Source organism: Euprymna scolopes, chromosome 6 (genome assembly GCF_053919585.1).
Source record: "Euprymna scolopes isolate OS-2025 chromosome 6, ASM5391958v1, whole genome shotgun sequence".
In the NCBI taxonomy this organism is placed as follows: domain Eukaryota; kingdom Metazoa; phylum Mollusca; class Cephalopoda; order Sepiida; family Sepiolidae; genus Euprymna; species Euprymna scolopes.
In genome coordinates, this window is record NC_136487.1 from 174,546,264 (window position 1) to 174,567,857 (window position 21,594).

Sequence of the window (21,594 nt, forward strand, 5' to 3'; positions counted from 1 at the left end):
GTTTTAGCCAAGTTTTTCAAGATATTATAACGGACCAGAGTATCAAATACCCCAATCCTGTTACAAAAGAATAATGAAAAGAATAATGAAACGAATGGAATTGAAGGAAACAAAGACTCAATTGATGGATAAGATAAACGTCGTTTATTTACTGTTGAAAGAATCAACGTTTTAGTTATAACATGTGTTCATGTCCGTGCGTGTGTAACCAATGTCCGTTGCGGGACTGGTGTTGTAGAAAGAAAAGGAAATGTGTGTTCATCTCAAGTTCGGGTCACTATCGTTTGTTCGCGCGTGGGAATTGAAGTGAGTAATGTAATAGAACGAGAAATGGCAGTCCATCGTGTAGACAAAGAAAAGGATAGAGGGTTGACGTCAGTTAGCAGTTAGCTACGCGAAGGTGTTCTCAGGGACCAGTAGTAGATAGAGAGAGAAAGAGTGAGAATGTGTGCGTACGGTCTGTTAGCTCGTGCCCCATACATAGTAGTAAGTGGGAGCAAAAGCTGGGCCGAAAAGAAGAAGCTGCTTATTGCTCTTCCTTTTATACTCGTTTCCGGAGTATCTTTTGCGCATGTGTGTATTTCCTTAGAAAGCGGAAGTGACGTCGTCCATGTGTGCGTTCGTGTGCGCGTGTGTGAATGCGTGTGTGTATATACACGTGAATGTGAGTGTATGTACGCGAACGTGAATATATGTATGTGTGTGGACGTGTGCGCGTATGTATGCGACAAGTAATATAGCTTGAAATGTGAATGTGCGTTTGTGTGCGAGACTAGGAAAGGCTCGCGCAATATTCAAATGTAATTGTCTCAAAAGGTAGATCTATCTGTTATTTTGGGGGGGACGGGAGCACCTTAGAGTTCTCGTCTACAAATTTACCAACTTTTCCTTATATTATTTTAATATTAAAATAGTACTAAATATTCTTTAATGTTTTCTTGTATGATGTTAAAAATATATAAACTGTAGAATGTATTGCAATGAAATTATTTGCCTAAATATTAAAAATAAAACCGTTCCCTATTAAAACCGAAAAATATGCTTGGAGTGCGGGTGCGGGGGAGGGGGGCAAAGCATATTTTTCAGTTTCATAGGTACCATTTTTGCGAAGAAAACACGACAAAACTAATACAGAAAAAAACTGTTAAAAGTCAACTTTTCTTTAATTTTCAATTTGGCCGGGGGGGGGGGGAGCTTTTTTTTACCTAAAAAATGTGGATTCGCTTTTGAATTTGGCTTTTTTTTTTTTTTGGCCTTTTTTCCTGAAAAATTTGGCTTCAAACATTTATTATAGTCTGGCAACCCTGGCGGTTTTACGTCAGATTCTGGGAAAACCCACGGCCACCGGTGGCGGTGGGGAAAATCGTGGCCTTAAGACGGTCTTGGGAAAACCCGAGCGGACGCTTACATATGTCCGGTTCACAAAATGCAAGAGTAAAAAAAATACAAACAAACGATCTTGGCAACGAAGAAAAACAATCGACATGACGGTAATAAAAACAAAACTGCTTACATTAGAAAAACATTAAAAAAAAAAAAAAATCAACAACAAAAAATATTACAGAATAAACACAAGTTTCTTTCATGAAATGACTGCTTGTAAAAAAAAAAAATGGTTCTTATTTAGAATACAACCAAATTAAAAAAACAAAAACACAGAACAGTATTTTTTTTTTATGTATCTGTGACGAGACGAAGGTGTCATATTTCAAAAATCAAAAAAAAAAACACGTAATTAATTTAGTAGTTTTTTTTTTTTTGTGCTAGTTGACAGATCGATTTTTTTTAATCTGTTGTTTTAACCAAAAAACAATATTACGTACTTAATCTTCATGCAGAAAATAGTAATATATCCAAAAATTACGAAAAATCAGAGTAGAAATTTGGTTAATTACTTGTTTAGTTCTATCAAGACAAAAAATGAAAATATTGATTAAACTAAACAAGTACCGAAATTTGTTTATAGTTAAAAGTAATTTTTACTGAAAATTGGGTAAAATCGCATTTTTTTAGATGTTATAAAGTAGACGATATGAGTCTAAACGCAGGAAACATAATAAACATTTTAGATCACTTGTGTCATAGTTGCAATATTTGTTGTCTATAGTGATAAACTTTCTTTTCTTTTCACTAAAAACACAAATTAGCAGTTGTTTAAGTCGATGATTTTTTTGTAATTTTGGATATATTACTATTTTTCGATCTGACAATTAAGTTCGTAATATTGTTTTTGCGTAAAATTACAATCTTTGACAAATTTTTATTCTTCATCTCAAAAAAATTCCAAAACGTCCAAATAAATAAACACGTTGACTCAAAAATAGTGAGATATTTGTGCCGTTTACGAACCGTGTTATTATTTACAAATCCATTCTTAACATGGGGAGGGTAAAGCTTTATTAACTGTACTTTCATCTAACAAGTCAATAAACAAAAGATACCGTAAAAACTGAATTTAAACTTGAAAATTCTGTTTAAAAGAAAAAAAAAACAGCACGGTTTGCAAGCCGCAGAAGTGTCAAAAATAAATCGATATTAAATTAAATATTTATGAATTTTTGTTAGAAATTAAAAAATTAATTTCCATTTTAAATTACGATTTCAGTTTTAAAAACTACAAATCGAAAATGCTACCAAAATTGCGTCTTTTTTTTTTTAAGACATTTTGGAGGCTAAAAACGGGCAGAAAGGGAAAAAAAGAAATGATTTCCGTTAAAAGGAAATATATTTGAACAAGAGAAAAACAAAAAAAAACTTACATAAGTTCTTTCCGTGGAATTCATTTGAACAAATTCAATGAAACGTTTCCAAATTAACGAATTTTTTATGATTAATTTTATTTCCAGAAATTAAAATGGAGGAAGTAATTTGACGAGTTACCTCCCCTTTTTATTCGGTGAGCAGACAAAAAAGTTGACGTTTAAAAAAAATTACATTTCAACCACTATTTTAATCACATTTTTGGACAAATTCTTGTGTGTGTGTGTGTGTGTGTGTGTGCTTTTCGCCGCTATGTAACTTACACATAATTGTTCATATGCGTATATATCTATAAAAGTGAACATGTGTGTGTGTACATTTCCCTACGCAAATTCTGTCAATTTTAAGTCTACAGACCCGAAATTATACTGGGTACTGAGATTTGGGAAAATCGTTGTGATCGGTTTTCGGCCAGAAATTTAGCTGTTAAGGGGTCAACGTTCAACGATTTGACCTTGGAGAACTCTACAAAACTCCTCCGACAATTTTGGGTCTAAACACTTGAAATTTTATATATAGATTACTTGGACATGGATCTAACTTAATAACTTGATTTGAGCCCAAAAAAATAAATGTTAAGGGGTCATAATAGGAGTGCGCGCATCCCTGGCGGACACCACTGCTGACGTTGAAGAAAGAGGAGTCCTTGCCGTAACAGCGGACACGCGTGCGAGTCCGATGGTAGTAGGCCTTGATCAAGTTGAGTAGCTTCGGGGGGGATACCATCTGCTTCCATCACTCTCCACAGGGTACCGCGGTCGACCGAGTCAAAAGCGGCAGCGAAGTCGATAAAGCATACGATTGTACGCTGTTGGTAGCACCAGCGCTGTTCCAAGGCTCGCCTCAGCGTGAATATTTGGTCGACACATCCGCGGCCAGGTCGGAATCCGCATTGGTTAGGACGAGTCCTTCTGTCCCTTTCGTATTGAAACCGTCTCAGAATGAGGATAGTGAAGACTTTGGCAGCGACATCTATTAGACTGATGCCTCTGTAGTTACTACATGTCCGTTTGTCACCCTTCTTAAAAAAGAGAAGAAGGATGGCGTCACTCCAATCTTGGGGAATCTCCCCACTATTCCAAATCTCAGAAATCAGCTGGTGTAGGCGAGGGGTTAATTCATCGATTCCGGTCTTGTAGACCTCAGCCGGGATACCGTCCTCGCCTGGAGCTTTGTTATTCTTCAACTTGGCAATGACGGCTCTGATTTCTTCATGGCTGGGGGTATCTGAGGAGCAATCGTAGAGATCTGCAGCGGTGGGGGTGTTTTGACCTGGTATTGTAGGTGGAGGCTGGTGGTTCAGGAGTTCACGGAAGTGCTCGTGCCACCGATCCAATCGTGCGTTTAGCTCAGTAATGATTTCACCTCCACTGTTGTGGATGGATTCGCTCACGGATGACCTCGTCTGTGTGCTGGACTTCAATAGTTGATATAACTTGCGGGAGTCCCCTACCGAGGCCGCATGTTCCATGTCAGTTGCGATATTGTGCCAATAGACATTGCGGTCGTTGCGGGCAGAGTGCGTTGTTTCTCGGCGAAAGCGACGATAGTTGGCATCTCCGTTGAGTCTGGCACGTTTAGCCTCCTCACCCAATTTCACCGTTCGACTTGAGATCCAGTCCCTTTGACGACGCTTTGTGAAACCCACGGTGTTGGCCGCTGCTTCAGTGACGTCCTTTTTGAGTGCTTTCCATATATCTTCCACCGATTCTTCTGGTTGTAAACCATTGAATCGGTTGCGTAGGTCCAGGCAAAACTGAGTCGCAGTGTCGTCCACTTTCAGCTTCGTGATATCAAGACGTTTTTGACGGGAAACGTTTTTGTTGGCCTTCAGTCGCATTGTGAACTTGGCTCTAACAAGGACATGATCCGATCCATGGGTATTTCCTGTTTCAGCACCTCTGTAAGCGCGACAGTCACGCATATTGCTTACCCAGTGTTTGCGTATCAAGATGTAGTCTATCTTGTTCGCCGTGACACCGTCATTCGAGTACCACGTCACCAGATGATGATTTGGATGCTGAAACTTCGTATTAGAGACAATGAGGTGATTGTTCATCGCGAAGTTAATGATACGTTCGCCACCCTTTTCAATTACGCTATTGATTGGATCATGGAGCAGGCGCTGCCTGGATATCCTGGCGTCGTGGTGGGGCGTAACTTTCATCTCACCAATTTGGACTATGCGGACGATATTGCGGTTCTCGGGGAGAGCTACAGAGACATACAGACGGTGCTGAACCGAATCCAGGAGAAGGCAGCTGCCATCGGCATGAGAATCAACGCCAGCAAGACGAAGATTCTATCGGCTGACATCCCCCAAGCAGAAAGGTCCTCCGTCACTCTCAACGGGGAAACCCTTGAGGAGACGGATAGCTTCAAATACCTGGGCTGCACGTTCATTGGTACCGGTCAAGGCATGAATGAGATTGAAGCGCGCATTAATGCCGCACGAGCTGCCTTTTGTCGACTCCAAAGGCGATTATGGTCACGGCCTGAAATACGTCTGAGGACAAAAATACGAATCTACCAGGCCCTCGTCCGCTCAATACTTTTGTATGGATGTGAGACCTGGCCCATACGGAAAGCGGATCTGCGACGCGTAGAAGTTTTCGACCACTACAATCTCCGCCGCATTCTCCATGTCCATCCCTTGGATTTCGTCGCCAACAAAGAAGTCCGGCGTCGCTGCAATCTCCAGGCAATTACTGACCTACTGCGGGCCCGACGCCTTCGATGGTTCGGCCATGCCTCTCGCTGTGATGCAGGGGTCTTTATCCACGAGGATATCTCCCCACGTCCTCTACCCGGCTGGAAAAACGTGTCGGTGGCCAGCTAAGAACGTGGCTCGGGACTATCCAAGCCGACGCTGAGCTTATTTCGGGCCCACTCATCTATGGCCTGTCTCGTTGGAGACGTGACTGGCTATTGCTCACTCGGGATCTTGCCTCCGATTGCCGGGCTTGGGCCGCAGCGGTACGAGATGTGCATCTTCATGAAGCCGACTCAACTCCTCCAGGGTGAATGTCGTTTCAAGTACAAGTAAATATAATAGGAGTCAAAATTTAAAAAATTGACATTTTTTTTTCTTTTTTTGGGGGGGGTTGTTTTTTTGTTGGTTTTTGTTTTTTTACACGGTGGTCACCACTTATCAAGGCTCGGAAGCCACTCAGGGATAAGGGTTATTGTTCAACATACACCTTACAACACCCGGGCAACGCCCGCCTGAAATCCTAGTATATATATATATATATATATATATATATATATATATATATATATATATATATATATACACACACACACACACACACATACACACATACACACGGGGAGAGAGAGAGGGGAGAGAGAGAGAGAGAGAGAGAGAGAGAGAGAGAGAGAGAGAGAGAGAGAGAGAGAGAGAAAGAAAGAACAAACCAAGTTATGTGTTCATCAATGTTTCGTCTTTATTTCGAGACTTCCCCTGGATGAATGAAATTAAGAAAACAAAACACCAGTAAAAATATTTAAAAAAATATTATTTTGATGTAGTGAAATGCATGACTCTGTTCCATTTCAGAAACGGAAAAAGTCGTTGGAAATTCAAAAAAGGATGAGAGGTCATACCGTTGTGAAAGAGAGTAAGATTTATATATATATATACATACATATATATATATATATACATACATACATATATATATATAAATATATATATATAAATCTTTTTTATATATATATACTAACATTTCAGCCCGGCGGTACCCAGGTGTTTGGAAGTGTATGTTGAACAAAACAAAAGCGGTCACTTTTTTTAACTTTGACTCCTATTATGACCCCTTAACATTTATTGTTTGGGGCTCAAATCAAATTATTAAATTAGACCCATGCCCAAGGAACCTATATCTAAAATTTCAAGTGTTTAGACCCAAAATTGGCGGAGGAGTTTGGTAGAGTTCACAAAGGTCAAATCGTTGAACTTTGACCCCTTAACAGCCAAATTTCTGGCCGAAAACCAATCACAAAGATTTTCCCAAATCTCAGTACCCTGTATATCAAATTTCAAGTCTATAGACTGAAAATTGACAGAGTTATTGCGTAGGGAAATGTACACAGACACACACAGAGACGTTCACTTTTATACATATACTAGCATTTCTGCCCGGGTGTTTGGAGGTGTGTGTTGAGCAAAAAAAAAAAAAAAAGTGGTAGTAGGAAGGCAGGCTCGAACCCGTACTGCAAAGGAGGAAAAGAACAGGAAAAACGTGACGTCTTTGCTGTTACGATGACCACAAAACCGGAAGTGATGTAGGTTTTAATTTAGGCTAGGCAATCGAAAGGAGAGAATGACTTTAAAAAAATATCAGCGGAAAAACCGACCCCCTCTGAAGAAAAGTGCCCAGTGAAAAGTGAGATATTAATGCCAATTTTTTTATATTTGTCGTCTGAAAGGTCAAACTTCAAAACGATTCTGATCTTGTAAAAATGCGTCGCCTCTGTCAAAAGTTTTAGGCAGACATGCAAACATACATACATTTATATAATAGTCACTAAAAATTTTCGATCCAACCCGATTAAAAAGCTTGCCCTATCTCTGAATACCCTTTATGTAAAATTTCAAATGTTTAGACCAGAAATTGTCTGAGTAATTTGGTAGAGACCACAGAGGTAAAATTTTTTTAACTTTGACCTCTATTATGACTCCTTAATATTTATTGTTTTGGGCTCAAATCAAGTTATTAAGTTAGATCCATGTCCAAGGAACCTATATCTAAAATTTCAATTGTTTAGACCCAAAATTGTCGGAGGAGTTTGGTAGAGTTCTCAAAGGTCAAATCGTTGAACTTTGACTCCTTAACAGCCAAATTTCTGGCCGAAAACGGATTAAAAAGATTTTCCCAAATCTCACTACCCTGTATATCAAATTTCGAGTCTGTAGACTTAAAATTGACAGAGTTATTGCATAGGGAAATGTACACAGACACACAGACACGTTAACTTTTATATATATATATATATATATATATATATATATATATATATATATATATATATATATATACTAGCATTTCAGCCCGGCATTGCTCGGGTGTTTGGAGGTGTGTGTTGAGCAAAAAAAACAAAAAAAGGTGTAGTAGGAAGGCAGGCTCGAACCTATACCGCAAAGGAGAAAAAGAACGGGAAAAAACGTCACGTCTTTGCTGTTACGACCACCGCCAAACTGGAAGTGATAAGCGCTGATACAAGATGTGGTTTATTTGAAATTTAACAATTTTTGCTTGTTTGAAGTTAAAAGTATGATTATGCTGCAATGAATGAGAGAATAATGCATTCAGCGAATTGCTATTTCTTCTTTTTTTTTTTTTTACATAAACGTCACCACTTATCAAGGCCGATAGGCCACTCAAGTATAAGGGTTAAAGAGTGTAGAGTAGTCAAAAGGACAATATAGTAATCGATAGTAATGGAAGTTCAGTAAATTTGTTAACTTAAGTGGAACGGCTCATTAGAAATTTGTTCACGTTGGACTTGAAGACAACCATATTATAGAAAGCTGGAAAGCAGGAAAACGGAAGACAATTCCACAGGCGTACAGTTCTAAGAAAGAAGCTTTGATCATGGAATCTATGTTTAGGTTTAGGTACAGATAAAGAGTGGGGAAAATTATTGATAATGTTTTCAGGTAGACGAGTGTTTCTTGTGAAAGTTTGGCGAGGGGGAACCATAGATTGAAGCTCAGTTGAACACTTTCCATGAAAATAACGATAAAGCAGAGACAAACTCGCAACATCTCTTCTGTGAGACAGAGGTTGCAGCGAAGAGAAAAGGACATCTCCCACCAGGCCACGAAGTCTATTTTGAACCCTATCAAGGCAGGACAAGTCTTTTCTAGCAGCTCCTGCCCAGATGTGGCAACAGTACTCCATCCTTGGATGTATCTGGCTCTTATATAGATAGAGAATTGCATCAGCAGTGAGATATCTACTGGATCTATAGAAGGATCCGACGATTTTTCCAGCGGCCTTGGCAACAGATTTAATGTACGTATTCCATTTAAGATCAGGAGTAAAGGTCAAGCCCAGAAGCCTGTCAAAACTTGAGGCCTCCCCAAGACGAGAGCCATTCATTTTAATTGATGCCAGATGGGGATCAGAACGTTGATGATGTAAAGATAGAAGCTTGGTTTTAGATGCATTAAAAGTAACCAGCCACTCCTTTCCCCATTGTACAACGTGATCAAGATCAGAGGAGAGAGAATCGGAGAGAACTTGGTCGTTTACTGTCTTAGATGTGCTACCATAGATGGTAGTGTCATCAGCAAATATTTCTCTTTTATGTTTATTGAGCCTTTTCTCTAATCTGCGTTAGGTTTCACCAATGTATATATGATGGCAATTTTGGGAAGGAATAGTGTGTATGCCTTCCTTGGAAACTGGTTTATATATATAGTCTGTTTATAGGGGACAGGGGGCTCTGGAAGAGGTAGCACCTTTGTAGGAGTGGACGAGTATTACTGGTCCTTAACCATCTCCTAATTTCTCACATGTAGCTCCATATTGCCATAGCCCGGTTTCTTGCTTCAACAGGCAAGCTAAACCATGTAAGGGGTGCTACTGCCTTGTGGTTAGCTGTTGGCTCAGCAAAGGCCAGGGGAAACAACCCCTATAGAAAATTTGTAGTGTAGCCCCGTAGGCAGACCAATGTGGTACTTCTCACTGTCTCTGGCAGCTACTGCAATCGAGTTAGTCCCAGTCATACTGTTCCCGCCATTTCTCCAGAGTACACCAGCTAGATCAGAGAGGAGGATATTAATGCTCGGACAACTGAACTTCTCCGTACAAATGCCCAGGCTTGCACCCTGGAGAGATAACTTCAGCTACACATCGTAGAATCAATCAGAGGAATATCAATTACTGGTTATAAGCCCAAAGCTAGATTGGCTCACACCTAGGCGCCAGGGGCCATTCTTGACAGTGGGAGGGGTTATTCAACCCCATTAGACAGCTACCATCCTCCTTAAGCTGAGCAGCCCTTAGAAAATAAGGTGCTGTCCTGCCACTGGCCACCTGCCTCATGGGATCTCTTCCGAAAATTGGATACTGATGCATGAAACAATCAAATAGAAACCAAAAAGAAACCAGCACTCAAGCTTGGGTGTTCGAATGTCCACACAATAACAAATGATCTCCACTCCATCTCTGACATGCAGAAAACCACTTTATATACAGATAGACATTACTGCCCTGCAGAAAACCCTGAGAGAGCCAGGTTACACCTTTTTGTGGCAAGGGAAGAAAGAAGATGAAACAATAGAGCACAGTATTGGCTTCGCGATCAAAAACTCTTTTTGACAAATCATGAAATCTTGATAGTTATGAGTGATTTCAATGCTCGAGTTGAGAATGACAACAATACATGTCCCATCTGCTTAGGACACTTTGGAGTAGGAAAATGCAATGAAAATGGACAAAGATTACTTGAACTTTGCTCAATTCATGACCTCTGTGTAACCAACACTTTCTTTTTTACAAAACCCCATCGTAGAGTATCATGAAGACACTCAAGATCAAAGCATTGGTACCAACTCGACCTAATTCCCACCAGGAGAAAGTTCCTACCTTATTTCACTAGAACTTATCACAGTGCTGACCGTGACACCGATCACTCATTCATACGCTGCAAAGTCAAACTACAAATAAAGAAATTCTTCAGCACCAAACAAGCTGGAAAACCAAAGATCGATGTAACCAAGACCAAACACCAAGACAGGGTCAGACAATTTGAAGCCAACTTCGCAGCCGATTGTATCCACTCAGGCGGCTCAGCTTCAGAAATGTGGGAAAATTTAAAGAAGGGTGCATACTCTGATGCAATCTCAGCTTATGGAAGCAAAAAATGTGGACAAACCAATAATGGTACAATGCAAACTCTGAGAAGCTAGATCCTCTCATTGAGTCCAAAAGGAGGTCTCTTTAGAAATACAAGGATAACCCAAGTAAAGATTTTCTATTAGCCCTTCGAACATCTCACAAGATAAAGTCAACAGTACGCAACTGTGTAAATGAGTACTGCAACAGACTTTGCAACTCTCTTCAAAAAGCTGCAAATACCAGAAACACCAAGGCAATGTATGACGGCATTAAGAAAGCAATTGGTCCAACCACTGTAAAAACTGTTTCTTTTAAGTTCAAGACAGGAAAAATTCTTACAGACAAATCCAAATAAAATGACAGATGGGTTGAACCCTACTCTGAGCTCTATTCAACAGAAAATAAAGCCAGAACTCCCTCGATAGCATCCCACACTTTTACCTGAGGTTGACATACCACCTACCATCGATGATGTCTCCAAGGCGATTGACAAACTCCCACTGGGAAAGGCTCCAGGTACCGATTCCATCTCAGACAAAGTGATCAAGAGTGGCAAGTCTCCTCACACCATTATACCAACTCTTGCTACGTTGTTGGGAAGAAGGACATGAGAAACGCATAGTCACCCTATACAAGAATATAGGGGATCGCAGCGACTGGAATAATTATAGGAGTATCTCGCTACTGAGAATCGTTGGCAAACTGTTTGCCCGCATCGTTCTGACAAGCAGAGCTACTTTTCATAACTTCGAGATTTGAAATCTATTTCTCCCTGGCTTGTCCAATCACAAGCCAGCTCCCAGTCACGTGAGCAAGTATATAAAAGGCAAAATCACTAACCCTTCTCTCTCTTTCTCTGTGCTCTGCCCAGAAGCACACATTGCCTGGGGCTTCAGCCCTGGGCTGAACGTGAGTATTACAAGTTAGCTATATCTCTCTTCAAACTTACATTTATTTCCACATGCATTCTTTGTCATGCTAAAGAACTGTCCTTGTCTAGAAGTGTAAGCCATTTTGAGTTTCAGAACAAAACCCGGGAAAAGAACATGTGAAATTGCTCCAGAAAAGGTTTAATATTTATGAAGCAATTCTGGTTTCTAATTGGTTGGTAGCAGAACGTGAATTAATTTGATTCGTCAGTTCTTATCAGCATCGTTTATAAATACAATCGTCCGACTGTGTGGGATCATACCCCATTATAAGCCCAAAATATTGCAACATCCTCCCTATTTTTATAATGGGGAAGTCCCTTGTGTTTGTTCTGCTCAAAAATAAATATATATTTTTATATTTACTTAGACATAACAAAAATTAGAAATCATTTGGATCTTAGAATTTTAGCATTTAAAAAGACGCCATTTTTAATTGTGTTCAAATGTCAAAAAGGAAAATTACAAAGAGTTTTTTTTTTTTTTAAGCAAAAGTATTAGTTACGCATTAGTAGGTTAAAGTGTTAATACAAATAAAATGGATACAGTTTAACGTCTTGTCCAGGACTGATTTTTTTTTGATTTTTTTTTTTTTTGATATATAGAAATCTATATACTCTGAGCATTACCCCTAGGGTTTTCCGCTGATATTCATGCAAAAAAGTAAGAGCCTTCTCATTAGAGGAACTTCGCTGGTCTGTATTTTTAATATATAGAAATCTATATACATACAGGGCAGTGAAAGAAAAAAAAATTATGCAGTCGAATTCACCAACAAGTTTGGAGAAAAAACGTTGTAGCTTTATCCGTGTCGCCGGTTTCGTAAATACATCAGCGATATTTTGTTCTGATGATATGTAATTCAAAATAATGGATTCCTTTTTTATCTCGTTTTTTATGAAATGGTATTTTATATCTATATGCTTAGATCTTTGGTTGATTATCGTGTTCTGTGCTAAGACTATACTGGCTTGATTATCACAATTAATTACTACGGGGCTTGTAATCAATTCTGGCTCTAAAATAGTCTTCAGGATATTTTTAAGGTAGAGTGCTTCCTGGGTCGTGTGTGTGAGCGCGATAAATTCTGCTCCACACGTAGAGAGAGATACAATCTGTTGCTTTTTAGATTTTCATGAAATAATAGGCCCATTTTCTGAGAGTCTGAAACAATATCCAGATACACTCTTGCGATCTTCGTCGTTTGCCCAGTCTGAATCCAAAAAACCTTCTAATTTTAGGGGATTTCTTGATTTTCTAAATACTAACTTCTGTTCTTTGGTTCCTTTTAAATAACGTAGGACTTGTTTAGCTCTGTTTAAATCCTTCATTGTCGGTCGTGATAATTTTTGTGACAGTTTTGTTACTGTATAGCATATGTCGTTAGGTTTGTGGTCGGTGAAAACGTAGAAAAGTATTCTTTACCGTAAATCTGAGAGCACCCCTTAGCAACAAATCTTGCTTTGTACTGTTCTACGCCTGATGCTGTACTCTTTTTTGTAAAGACCCATCTGGTAGAAATAACATGTTTATCTCTTGGGAGAGGCACTACCGTATAGGTATCATTTTCGGTTAAGGCATCTATTTCTTTTTTCATGGCAATTTTCCATTCATCACAATGTTCTGAATTAATTGCTTCGTTGAAGCTTTTTGGCGCATTTTCCATTGAATAGCAATAGTCGATTTGATAATCTTTTATATTGTCGACCACAAAAAAATCGGGTCGTCTTCTATTTCTTTTGGGATATCTCTCGACTTTATCATCATCATCATCATCATCATCATGGACACTCTCATCTCCGTCATTTTTATTGTTTTCGCTTGTTCTAATTATTTGAGGTAATATAATTTCATCCTCTTCATATGACGGGTTTTCTTCTTTAAAATTAAACGTGTCTGTGAATTTTACACACCGGATTCTTTTTATTTTATTTTTTTCGGGAAAAAATATTAAATTGGCTGGACTGTTTTTATCGTATCCAAGAAATATACCTCTGTCGGCTTTAATATTCAATTTACTCTTTTTCTCTATATAGCGAAGCAAGTTGAACCAAATATATGCATTCTGCTTAAATTTGGTTTTTTACCGCAGAAAGATTCATATGGAGTTTTAGATAGTGTTTTGTTAAAGCACCTGTTGTGTATATAGGCTGCCGCCATAAGTGCATACGTCCAGAGGTTTTTAGGGAGTTTTGATTCAATGAGTAGGCATCTTGCCATTTCAAAAAGTGTCCGCCACGCACGTTCAGCAGTCCCGTTTTGGTGTGGCGATCTAGGAGCTGATGTTTCATGCCTGATATGATGGTTAATTAGTAAAAGTTCAAAGTCTTTATTGGTGAATTCCGTACCGTTGTCAGAGCGAATACACTTGATTTCACCGTAGGGGGCCATGTCGGCTAGATATTTCTTAGTTGCTAGCAGGGTATCAGATTTGTTCTTTAAAAAGTAAACCATTATTAAACCTGAATGGTCATCTACGAAATTCAACACATATCTATAATGTTCTCTGGCCATCGGTTCTACGGGACCGTTCAAGTCACAATACACCATTGATAGGATTTTTTTGGCCTTTTTGTCTGGTATCTTATTTTGATAGTTTGTCATTTTCCCTTGCATACAGACGTCGCAGTTGAAGGTTTTTGATGTTTGTATTTGCATTCCATCAACTACAGTCGGCAACTTTTTGATATCAGGAATATTGCAGTGTCCAAGAATTTTATGTCATGTCTGTAGATCATGGCAGGCGGTTTTTGATGGGACTACGCTATTTAAATAATATAGTCTTCCATTTTCTTTAATGTCGAATACAGTTCCATTCGAGTATACCAGTTTTGATTTATTGGGGCTAAAGTTTATATTTGCACCTTGTTTTGTGGCAGCTTGTACAGAAAATATATTTTGTTTAAATTTTGGGATTAGAAGAGCGTTTTCTAGAATACAGAAACACAGTTCACCTTTATTGTTCTTTAGCGAGATTTTCGCATTGCCTCTTTTCAAAACGATATCATTTACTCGACTCCCGTCAGCTAGTTCTACAAAATGATTTTGTGGCTTAAAGTTGGGATCAAAATTAATAAAATCAGATTCCTTTGTAATCACATGTGCCGTGGCCCCACAATCGACAAGAAAATTATTATTGTTTGTTGAAGCATCAAATGTACACGAAAATAAAAATGTATATTCGCTAACAGAGCTCTCTACATTTTTAATGTAGTCGCCATTTTGAGTCCTGTATCTACATTGGAAACTCTTGTGATTAGGTTGTCCACAATTATAGCAAATAATTTTTGTACTTTTCTTAGGAAAAAACCTGCTTTTGGCAAAGTTGCGTTTTTTTTATTCCTGGCATGGGTATAATTCAATTTTGGTGTTTTTATGTGTGTATTTTTAAATTTCATGATATTTGTGGATTCGTTTTTTTCTGTGATCATTTTTTCAGTTTCTTCGTAACTTCTGAGTGCTACCTTGAATTGGCTAAAAGTCATGGGTTTTTCTTTCTGGGTTATCACGGTGGTAAATGACTTGAAATCACTCAGTAATCCCTTAAGGACCATGGAAATTAACAGACTGTCACTTATAACTTCACCAGACATTTTTAAAGAATTTGCAGTTGTCTCAGCTCTTATAATATAATCAGTAATAGTTTCGGCTTCCATTCGTTTTAGAGAGGTCAGTTCCATGTATAAAGAAATAATTTTGGGTTTTCCTTTCGATAAATAATGCTCTCTCAATATGTTTAATACTTTGCAGCCATCGTCCAGGGCTTCTCTCATTATCAGTGATAGACTTCGGTCATCTAAACACTGTATTAATTCTGCAAAGACAGTTGCGTTCTTTTCAATGAAGTCGGGGTCGTTTCTGTTTTCAGGTTGTGTTTGTAGTACTTTGTGTAGCTTTTGGATTCGTAGATATTCCAGAAATTTAACTTGCTACCATTCGAATTTTGATTCGGATCCATCGAAATAAAGACGCACGCTGGGCCCATAACCTCTAGAAGTGTAAGCCATTTTGAGTTTCAGAACAGTTTCAGATGGTTCGCTGTTACACACAAGTCCTGGGAGGTGACTTGTTTGTAGTAGACAGTTCCACAGAACAAAATATTCTTACCGTGTCGAAACCCAGGAAAAGAACATGTGAAATTGCTCCAGAAAAGTTTTAATATTTATGAAGCAATTCTGGTTTCTGATTAGTTGGTAGCAGAACGTGAATTAATTTGATTTGTCAGTTCTTATCAGCATCGTTTATAAATACAATCGTCCGACTGTGTGGGATCATACCCCATTATAAGCCCAAAATATTGCAACAGATATGACTAACACACATTCATGACAACACACCGAAGTCTTTGCCCTTTATTTCTTTTAACTGGCTTCCTTTGTACCGACGGCTACTAGCTATAAGCACTATTGTCTCCCTCAACATGCCAGCAATATATTACTTCTATCTTTAAATACATGAAACACTTTTCTCTCTATCAACGAACTCTTCACTATTATAATACAAGTGCATACGAACACTGAACTCTCGTACTAATACGTTTCTCTCTTGTACTCTTCTAATAAAGCTACTAACGAAGATAACAAATAAAGTTTATTAATATAGAATGAAATTTCCATTTTGTCGTTGTCTCATTCCTATACCCTTCTCTTGAGACATGCTTTCAATCTGTCAGAAGATGGAGTTTACCTTCACTTCAGATCAGATGCCTTTTCAATATTAACCGCTTTTGGTCCAGGACCAAAGTCCAACAAGTTAACATCAGGAATCTGTTATTTGCTGATGATGCGGATGTAGCATCTCACACTGAAGAAGGACTTCAAAAACTCATGGACAGGTTTTCCAATGCGTGCAAAGAATTCAGCCTCACCATCACTCTGAAGAAAACCCAGATTATGAGCCAAAGAACCTCATCTTTTCTCATCATCACTATTAAACAACAATGCTTAGACGTAGTCCATTAATTCCAATGCCTCGGGTCTACAGTCTCAGACAACCAATCTCTTAATGTAGAACTTAACAAGCGCATCGAAAAGGCATCAACCACACTTGCAAAATTGACAATTACGGTGTGGGAAAATAAACATCTCACCATCTCCACAAAAGTGAACGTTTATATGACTTGTGTTATCGACACCCTTCTGTATGGCAGCGAAGCATGGGCAAGCTACAGCCACCAAGAACGAAAACTGAACACATTTCACATGTGTAGTCTACAGAGAATTCTTGGAATTTCTTGGAAAGACAACGTTACAAACAATGCTGTGCTCGTAAGGTCTGGTATCCCTTCCATGTTCACCGTCCTTTGCCAAAGACGCTTATGCTGGATAGGCCATGTGCCTCGCCGGTACAATGGGAGAATCCCAAAAGACATTCTCTACGATAAACTGGCAAAAGGAAAATTAGTCGTCCTTACCTCTGTTACGTCGACGTGTGTAAACGCAACATGAAAGCACTAGCTAGGAGCCCAAAGCTAAAATCTGCAACATCTGGAGACAAATGGTAACTAAAAGCCTGATCACTAGCAAAAGGTCTATCGCAGAATGGACGGAGACTAAAAGAATATTCAGGAAGGCCAGTCAACAAAATTCAACAAACTACCAATATGATTCACCGACCTACACCTGCAATGTCTGCAATCAACAATGTAGATCAAAAATAGGTTTATTCAGCCACAGAAGACAGTGTTTAACCAACTTTTAGAGGCACAACCCCATAGCCAACAAAAAAGTCTGTTTATTATACAAACATTATTCGTTACATATGATGTACATACATGTTTCAGTAGAATCCCAATTCAAGGAGACCATTTCATCAGACCAAATAAGGGGCGATATGTATATGGTACATTTATAAATAAACAACCTCAGCTAAATCACTCACTTCCCAAAAATGATCTTCACACATAATTGTTTAAAAAAAAATAGAATCTTTTTTTTAGTTTGAGAAAGATAGCTGAAGGTGTTAAGCTACAATAATATCGTGATAGAGTGTGGTTTAGTTCCTATGTGGGAAGTGGCTGCGTTGAGAAGGGTGAATTGGAGAGAACAGTAAGTCAGCTGTTTGGCAACTGAGGGGACAGTAACACCTCAAAGTTAAAAGATTGTCTGAATTACAGCATCAGTGAAGGCAAATACCTTCTAAATGGAGTACTGTTGTCACATCTGGGGAAATGTTTCCTGCCTTGACAGGGTACTAAACCACAACTATCGTAATAGATGGCCTATTAACTAATGTAATTTAGTTTGCTGACTTCATGAACCTTAGTTCTATGAAATCTAGTCAAATGTCCCACGGCTTAACCAGAAATAGGTAAATATATATATATATATATATATATATATATATATATATATATATATATATATATTGGTTAAATTTGCAACATACCATGACTAATATGACTCTGTGAACAATGTATTGTTCCAAATTGCAAAGGGAACTATGATAAGGGATCGAAAGTTACCGTTTTTTTTCATTTCCGAAAGACAAGGAATTAAATTACATACGGATGAATGCGATAAAAAAAAACTTTCTTATTAGTACATATTTTTTTTTCAGGACATATTTAAAAAAAAAAATGAAACTACGGATATAAAAAAAATCTTATGTTTATCACATCAGAGACGTCCCATGGGGAAATATCTTTTCTCTTTCAGCAGAACAGCATGCAAATAAGATTACTGAATGGTTCAAAGCAGCAATTGAAGCACATGTTTCTACACGGAAGTTCTTTAGCAAACCCCATTCTCCCCAATGTTTTACTTCTACTTGCGCAGCTTCCATTGCTCAGAGGCAACATGCATACCATAGATTTATCCAACATTAGTCCTGTACAAACAGACAAAAGCATATAGAAGCAAGAAATAATTGCAAGAAAGAAGTAGCAACAGCTGAAAGTGAATATACTGAAACCACCATGAAACGCATTGAAGTGCAGAAATTAAGAACTCGTGATTTCAAGAAAATCTACAATAGTAATAGATGGTAACATTCAACGCTGCCAAAACAAAGCTCGTTTCCTTTAATAATTACATGAAACCTGCTACCAATAGCTATGGCTAGAGATACTTTATCTGAGAGCACTTCATTCAAGCTCCTTGGCTTAACATTCACAGGAAATATGAGTTGGAATAGATACATCGAGATCATTGCTAAGGCTGCTGCAAAGAAGATGGGCTCTCTCTATTGTACTAGGAAGTTACTTATGCCTGAAAGTATCCTGTACCTCTACAAAGCCACCATTCGCCATGTATGGAGTATTGTTGTAACATTTGGGCTCGTGCATCTACTACTAGTCTTTCGCTCCTGGACAAGGTTCAAAAGAGAGTCACCAACCTAATAGGTCCTGAACTGTTATCTAAGCTTCAGCCCCTGTCCCATCAGTGAAATGTTGCATTCCTCTGCCTGTTCTACAAGTATTTTAATGGTGGATGCTCTGACAAACTACAAGCCCTTGTACCCCCTCGACAAAAATACTCCCGACAAACCCAACAAGCAGTAAAATCCCACCCTTACACGGTAGAGATCCCTAGATGTAAGAAAGCCTTTTCATCTAATAGCTTCTTCCACAGAACTGCTAGACTTTGGAATTCTCTTCCGGTTTCCTGCTTCCCCAACTGTACTGACATGCAGAAGTTCAAGTGTAATGTGAACAGACATCTTGCTGCTAAACTCCCTATATAGTACGCCTGCAACTTAGGTCCCTGATAATAGCCCCCTACATCAAAATGGCAATGTACCTTGTTTGGGGTGAAAATGTAATAAAAAAAAGTAAAAAAAAGTATATATTTAGGTTACAAGCTAACAAGAAAATAAAGTTGATGCAACTAGTTGCGATTACATTGAAAGAAAAAGAAAAGGGATTAAGTTGATGCTGTGATTTGAAGAATTGCTTATATAATTTGAGAGTCGAGCTTTTAGAAGGTCCATAATTTGGGGGATCCTCAGTTTTGGAAGGTTTCTTTAAGGATTTCAATTTTGTCGAAGTAATTTTGGGATGAGCTGGTTTCAGAGAAATATTTTCAGGTTCATAATTAAATTTGAGAAAGCAAGAAATATGATAAACAATAAACAAACAAAATAATGCATTCAAAGGCAAACATTCACAAAAGAGATGTTTTACATATGTTTAAAATGGAAGTTTACAGCAATAGGAAAACATAGAATGTTTGTGAATATTTCAAAGTCTTTGTAAAGCAAGCAAGATTCTTTAGCTGAGATATCGAAGAAGTTAGAATCGATAATTGCGCAGGTTTGATATCGTCATCAAAACTTCTCCATTCAATAATACTGTAATCGAAAGGCGTTAAAAAAGATTAGTAAACACCTCTTTCTTGTGTGGCTCCATGCAGACAAAAGAAAAGAAAAAAATGGCTGCCTTTCCGGTTTTATGCTAATCCAACCAATCGCTTTATGCAAATGAGATGCTGCTGGCTGATTGTAGTATAAAAGCCCGACTATTATAGAGACTCAGGGATTTAGGATTTGGTAACAGAAGGAGCGAGCCTCGTGAGCAGAGAGTTGTGTTTTTGCAGTTGGAAGAAATTAGACAGCCAATGTTATTTGTTTTCATATTATAAAGAAAGTTCAGTGAGAAAGGTTGGGAATATTTCAATGAGTAAGTTTATACACATTGGTAGACGATAATGAATTAATGAATTGTGTGTCAGTGTGTTTGCTAATTTTGTGGGTGATTTTTGTATGAGTTGATTCAAGGCTCAAAGGAGGGGTGCTGAGGGATGTCGGTTAGGGGATTCTGGTTCATTGACTTAAGTGAAGAAAAATCTGGCTTTTAAAGGATTGAGGTGGCTCCCAGAAAGGCCATTTCGAATAAATTCAGAAAATCCTTTGATTGGTCGGAAATTTAATTACTGGTATTTAATTGCTTCCCTATGAAAGCAATATATGACACAGGATCGTTTTTAATGTGGGAGAAAACCAGCTCCCCAAAATGAGGCGATTTGGAAGTATGTGAAAAATAAAAATTGATTTAGTATAGAAGGGTTTCCCTTATATTGACTAAGGACAGATAAATTTAGGTGTAGCATCAGAACACATACTACACTCAAATTCAGGTGGATGCCTGTGCAAATTCGGTTGCAAAGAAATGCATTTAAGCATTTTCATTTTGAACGCTGAGTTGTAAACTTTGCTGCCATAAGCTTTTTAAAAGTTGGCATCATGTTTTAGGGAATTGTTTATTATTATTTGAGAGTCAGACTTTTTGAGAGTTGGTTAATTATGCCTGCCCATGTATGAAGTGCTAATTATGTTTGGTTGTGTATGAAGCATTAATTATGTCTGGTCATGTATGAAGCGGTAATTATGTCTGGTCGTTTATGAACTGCTAATTATGTGTGAATTGAGTGTCGAAGTGTTGCAGGAGCTGGTTACCTGGGTGATCTGTCTTTGAACTAAGAAAGGAGACATAGGCAATAACATTTTAAAGAATGCAGAAAGGACAAATGCAGGTAAACAGTTTAAAAAATTGTGCGTATTACACCAGAAAGAATTACGGAGAAGAAGTGGGGGAATTGGTTTGGTGATGTCTCTGAAATCTGGAAGGCAGGAAAGGTTTAATGGACAGCAATGATGTAGAGTTGGTGAAGTTTACTCTCTGACGTCTAAAATGAAACTACATAAACACATTTCTGAGCAACTGGTTCAACGCATGCACAAACCTAAATTAATAAAAACAAATAAAACATTCCGAGCCAATCAAATGCATTTCTTAGAATGTATAAAAATTGTTATTTTAATCAATCCTAAATGCATAAAAAGCCAGATTTTTCTTCAATAAACTGTTGAGCTAAAATCATGATAGAGCTAACATCTATTTTGCCACAGCTCTCCCTCGTCCCTCTGTTGAACTGAGGGTTACTATCTTAACTCACACATACACACGTAAGTATAAGCATGTAGACACTGTCGACTAACAGAATAGTCCATCAGGCATGTGTACATAATAGAACATGTATGGAAGTTAAATCTGGCTAGTGAGAGTTGAGTACATGCGTTGCATGAAGAGAAATGATATGAGAATGATACAATCA

General features: G+C 38.2%; 1 protein-coding gene across 2 annotated transcripts in view; it reads right to left on the reverse strand.

Annotated features, from left to right (window-relative positions):
- The window catches only part of LOC145278102 (ranBP-type and C3HC4-type zinc finger-containing protein 1-like), an 84,519-nt gene extending 81,628 nt beyond the window's left edge, over positions 1-2,891 (reverse strand). Inside the window, exon 1 of one of the 2 annotated variants that reach the window (XM_080130372.1) lies at positions 2,760-2,891. The gene's annotated coding sequence lies outside the window, so the exon portion shown is untranslated. The remainder of the gene's footprint in view (positions 1-2,759) is intronic. The other variant, XM_080130371.1, reaches the window with a different exon arrangement.
- Between the last annotated feature and the right edge of the window lie 18,703 nt (positions 2,892-21,594).